We start from the raw sequence: 6,000 nt of genomic DNA, 5'->3' as shown, positions 1-6,000 counted from the left end.
TTCAAGCAACTGCTTAAGCCTAGCATTAGACGTATTTTACTTAGATGACCTCGTCTAATGAAATTAGATGCCCCCGTCTAATAACAACATCCATTAGACCACCCGGTCTAATGAGATTAGACAACACATCTAATACCACATCCCTTCAGACTAATCTGAAGGAGTTAGACTATACGTCTAACTTCCATTAGTTAGACCTCACGTCTAACTATACATCCCTTCAGACTAATCTGAATGAGTTAGACCTCACGTCTAACTCTCATCTGTTAGACTGCATGTCTAACTACGTCTGTTAGACTGCACATCTAACTACGTCTGTTAGACTTCACATCTAACTCCGTCTGTTAGACTGCACGTCTAACTCAATGCATCAAATGCCAAATCAGTCTAATGAACCTCATTAAGACTAAGTCTATCATAACCTGTTTTCGATATACCTGCACCAAAAACAATTAGACGGCATAAATTGAGTTTTATATACATTTATCATCAAAATTTCAATAGTCAAACTACTTTGACACTTAGTCAAAATAATTTGACCCAACATAAGACGTAAAATAGTCTTTCCTTGGCGTAACATGCAAGGAAGCTCCGAGGTCAAACACCCAACTCGACTCATTACATACAAGGTTAATTGTATTCTCATCGTGGATAGTTACTAGATCATTTGAAGTCGCTATTGACACGCGATCTTTACCAGCATCTTCATTTTGATTAGATCCGCTCATTTCACGTTTCAACTTAAAACAGTTTTTTTTAATGTGCTCCCTTTTACTGCAATGATAACATTCAGCTGACTTGGATTTGGACTTACTTCGACTTCTATGCCTCGCATTGTCTTTTCTACCCTCGTTCATCTATCTCCCCCTATTTTTAGTAACCAACACATTTGAATTTATCGAAGACCCTTGAGATTCTGTTCTTAATTCTTCATTAATGACGTCACCTTTGGCCATCTGTAGAGTTACTACACCAATATCAATAGAATTACAAAGAGAAACCTTAAATGTTTCTCACGAATCGGGTAGAGTTGTCAATAACTAATGTCATTGAACATCATCTTCAAACTCAATTCCCATGTCTGACATCTCATCAAGAACACCCTGAAACTCATTTAACTGATCATCCATAGAAGCACTATCATTATATCTCAAATGAATTAATTTCTGAAGCAAGAATAATTTATTACTTCCAGTCTTTGAAGCATATAAATTTTCAAGTTTATTCCATAAAGATTGTGCATTTATCTAATGTTGGATGTGGTTGTAAACATTCTCTTCAACAAACTGACGAATAAAACCACATATACTTGTTCATGCTCAAAATTCCATTCCTCATCAGATTTGGATGCAGGTTTCTCACTACCAAAAATGGATAAGTGTAAAGCCTTAACAAATAATAAATCCTTCATCTTTCCTTTCTAAATTTGATAATTTGAACCATTGAGAAAAATCATCCTATTTGTGTTTATCTCCATAATTCAATCAAGTCCTAAACAGCTAACCAAGCTCTAATACCACTTGTTGGAAAGAAACGTATATTATATTCCCTACTTGATTGAAAAACTTAGGAGCAAATAAAGAACAAGTAAAAGCGGAAATAAATAACACAATCACACACATAATTTTTGTGTGGAAAACCTTCTCAAATCAAGGAGTAAAAACCACGGGACTTTACGTCCAGTTCAAGCTTCACTAAAATCAGAGTCGGGAATACAAACAAGGTATGTTAGGGTCTTCTCACCTAGGCCTCGGTCCTAAAATATTTGCAACACCCTTTTCTCGGTCCTAGTGTGTACATGGGCCAGTTTATGTTTTTTGTTTAATAATTCTGTTCTGTTTCCCTTCTCTTATACTTCTCTCAAACCGAATTCTGTTATTTCTACTAGTTGTTGTAACAAGTTTATAACCAACTACTCTTGGGTAATTCAGCCACTTTAAATGCTGATGCCCACCCCACTTTTTGGGCTATGAATTTAAGCTTGTGAAAATTGTTACTCTAAGTTATTCTCTCGGTCTTGGACCCCTATCCTGGACTATTAGGTGTATCCTAGTAGTATTTCTCTTCTCATCTTTGGTTCTTCTCTATTTAACCTCAAATTCTCTTCTCACTTAATATCTGTTGTGCTTGAGTATTGAATTCTACGCTCGGACCCAATAATCAAGAATCCGTTATAGTTTCAAGCTTAACATATTGGTATCAGAGCTTGGCGATTCTCCAAATGGTAGAAACCCTCTAGCAGACAGAAATGGAGGCGCTAAAGTTCCTAATTGAAGGATTGTCCCAACAATCAGCCACTACGCATGCCATTTTGCACCAACACATGACTGAATCGGCTGCTATGCATGCTGTCCTTAAACAACAGATGGCCGAACTAAGCAATAACATGGACGGAAGATTCAATATCACTGAAGAAAGACTTGCAGCAATCGAAAGTGGCGCGTCGGGAAGGGCCAAGATCCCCGCGCTGGCCCCTATGATGATGATGAGCCTTCTTGCCACGGTCCTCCATATCGTCCCCATCACCCTGGCCAGAACCGCGACCAACATTATATTCCTCCCACTCGGCTAACCAATGTCGACTTTCCTCGGTTTGATGGACCCGATGTCGAGGGCTGGCTGATATCCTCCGATCAATTCGTCAGGGTGGACAAGACAAAGGATGCCACTAAATTAGAAATCGCCCCCATTCACTTTTCTGGCGAAGCAAGAATGTGGTACGAGTCATACCTTCAGAACCGCAACCATAGGGAAGCATTATCATGGGATGTGTTCAAGAGAGACCTCTTGGCACAATTTAGACCCTCTATACACGACACTCCAATGAGGCAGTTGATGAATTTCAAACAGGTTGGTTCGGTTCAAGAATAAAATCTACGATACATGTCGATCTCTCAAAAATCTACATCATACCAAAGGAATACGTCATAAATTTATACGTGTCCAGTCTAAGGGAGGAGACTGCAAACTGCATCAGGTTGCGATTTCCCGACTCTCTACACGAAGCCATGGACATGGATAAGGTCCAAGAAGCAACGTACTGGTCCCTAATGTGTTGCGACCACTTGTACAGCGCTAAAGCACCGTTGCTTCCCACACCATCCAATATTAATACAGCCTGGCCGAGCACCAATACCGACATCACGAATTCATCATATGGGTCCTCTTCAAGTGCAAACTAGGGCCATGTTAAGAAATTAGACCCGGGCTCAATAGATGAAAAGAGAAAGAAGGGACTATGCTACACTTGCAATGAAAAATGACAACCAAATCATAGGTGCAAATCAAAGTTATTCATGGTCTCGTCCAATTATCAAGAACATCAAGAACCCATTCAAGAATCTGTTTTGGATGATCTACCTTCGTTGCTCGGGGGAAGGGAAGAACCAACCATATCCTTACATGCATTGAACGGTTCTAAAGCCTTTCAAACGCTCTAGATTCTTGGCAAAGTTGGGAACCTGTCGGTAGTGATCCTGATCGATACAGGCAGCACCCACAATTTTATCAATAGCAGGATTTTGGAGATAATAGACCACAAAAGCATAACAACTCGGGTGCAATCGGTTAGAGGGGTCGATGGGTCCAATGTTTTATGCTCTAGCGTTTGCAAAGACTTGAAGTGGTCGATGAAAGGCAATGACTATCAAACTGAAATGAAGGTAATTTCCATGGACGGATATGATATTGTGCTGGGCATTGAATGGCTGATTACTTTAGGTACTTCATCTAGGAACTTCGAAAAGTTGACCCATTCGTATGATAAACAAGGCATAACCACGGTCCTAAAGGGGATTCCTCGGTCGCAGGTCTCCTTGATGCATTGAAACCAGCTGGAAAAGACTTTGGATGAATGTAGTGTTGCTGCCAAAGTGCAAATAAAAAGTAAGAATGAAGGCCAAACTGTTTCCCTTGCGGCAATGACCTTGGAAGATATTCCTGAAGGTCTCCAGCAACTATTTGAAGTTTTCAATGCTCTATTCCAGCAACCCGAAGACCGACCACAAGCTAGGAGAATAATTAAAAGTTATGGCTCTTTCGCTGCCCCTGTTATGTTGGTTCAGGAAAAAGACTTGGCCTGGATTTTTGATAACACCATAGAGTATAATCGAAGCTCGAAGAAGTTTTGTATATATTTGCTCCAAGTCTTGGCGACATTGCAGCAACAAAGGTCAGCTCTAAAAAATGAAAAACACGACCTTGGGTGCACAGAAATTCCTCACATGGGCGGAGTGGCGAGTGACCCGGTAGCGCAAAAGACCACAAGGACCCGACCAACTCCACTATTGAAACGATTCGACCGAAAGTTTTTTAAGAAGTCCGGTCTTATGCTGCGACCCTTGCTGAATTTGTTGAAGCCCGATCGAAGCAATAGTTTTTGAAGATTTGAGGATGCGCATTAGAGGCCGAACAGTCCACGTTCTTTTCGTCGAGGGCGATGAACTTTGAAGGGATTGATTATGTTAGGGTCTGATTACCAAGGCCTCGGTCCTAAAATATTTGCAGCACCCTTTTCTCGGTCTTATTGTGCATATGGGCCAGTTTATGTCTTTTGCTTAATAATTCTGTTATGTTTCCCTTCTGTTATATTTCTCTCAAACCGAATTCTGTTATTTCTACAGGTTGTTGTAACAAGTTTGTAACCGACTACTCTTGGGTAATTTAGCCACTTTAAATGTTGATGCCCACCCCACTTTTTGGGTATGAATTTGAAGATTGTGAAAGTTGTTATTCTAAGTTATTCTCTCGGCCTTGAACCTCTTTCTTGGACTACTAGGTGTATTCTAGTAGTATTCTCTTCTCACCCCGTTTATTCTCTCTTTAACCTCGAATTCTCTTATCACATTATATTCGCTGCGCTTGATTAAAGAATTCTATACTCGGTCCCATCAATCAAGAACGCGTTTCTTGAATCAAGAACTCAGAAAGTTAAGTTATAGTTTCAAGCTTAACACAAGATATAACAACCTTTTAATACCGCAGAAAGATAAAAGGGCATACCCCAAAAGATACAACCTTTTGATCTTAAACAAGTCAAATAAAAACTTAAATTAGGAAGAACCTTTAAGTCCAAAAAAAACTCCGTTTGAATCTCCGATCGTGAGTTTGATGAACCTGCGCGGCTGTAGGCAAAAATCTGCTACAAGATTTTTCTCTTTCTTCCTCTCTTTTAATTTTTCACTTCTACTTCTTTCTTCCTCTCTTTTAAATACTAGATCAATTAAGTTATAACATAACCCTTTAAATACTATAATACCCTTAATGAATTAAAAGTGAACTTGAACCCTATTGGGCCTTTTTCATAGTTGGGAGCCCAAACAAAACACAACAATATCTTCGAGGGACCTCCAAATAGGCTTTGTGTTATGGTACTGGAAAGCCACGTGTTGAAGGATTTTCTGATTCAGATATGAGTGGTGATATTGATACAATGAGATCAACTTCAGGGTATTTATTTACCTTTGGAGGAGGAGCTATATAATGGCAGTCTCGTCTACAGAAATGTGTTGCTTTGTCTACTACATAAACTGAATATATTTCCATTACTGAATGTTGTAAGGAAATGAGATAGATGAAAGAATTGTTGAAAGAAATAGGCATTACATAAGACAAGTTTGTGGTGTTTAGTGACTCACAAAGTGCTATACATATGAGCAAGAATCCAAGTTTTCATTCATGTTCAAAATACATCCAAAGAAGGTACCATTGGATTCGTGAAGTGCTCGAGAAGAAGGAGTTATACTTAGAGAAAGTGCATACAGATGAGAACGGATCAGATATGATGACAAAGGGCTTGCTAAGAGGCAAGCATGAGATATGTTGTGCCAAAGTCGGAATGGTTCTGGTAGGAGCATCACGATGATGAATATTTATAGCAATATTTCCCATGGCCCGGAAGGGGGTGAATTGTTGAGGTGTTCCTTGCTATTGTGGGCGGGTTTTAAATTCTGAGTAAACGGGTCAAGGTTTTCTATTATAAAAACGGGTTAGAGTATAAAT

This window comes from Impatiens glandulifera, chromosome 9, assembly GCF_907164915.1.
Source record: "Impatiens glandulifera chromosome 9, dImpGla2.1, whole genome shotgun sequence".
Lineage (NCBI taxonomy): Eukaryota > Viridiplantae > Streptophyta > Magnoliopsida > Ericales > Balsaminaceae > Impatiens > Impatiens glandulifera.
This window is presented reverse-complemented; position numbering follows the sequence as displayed.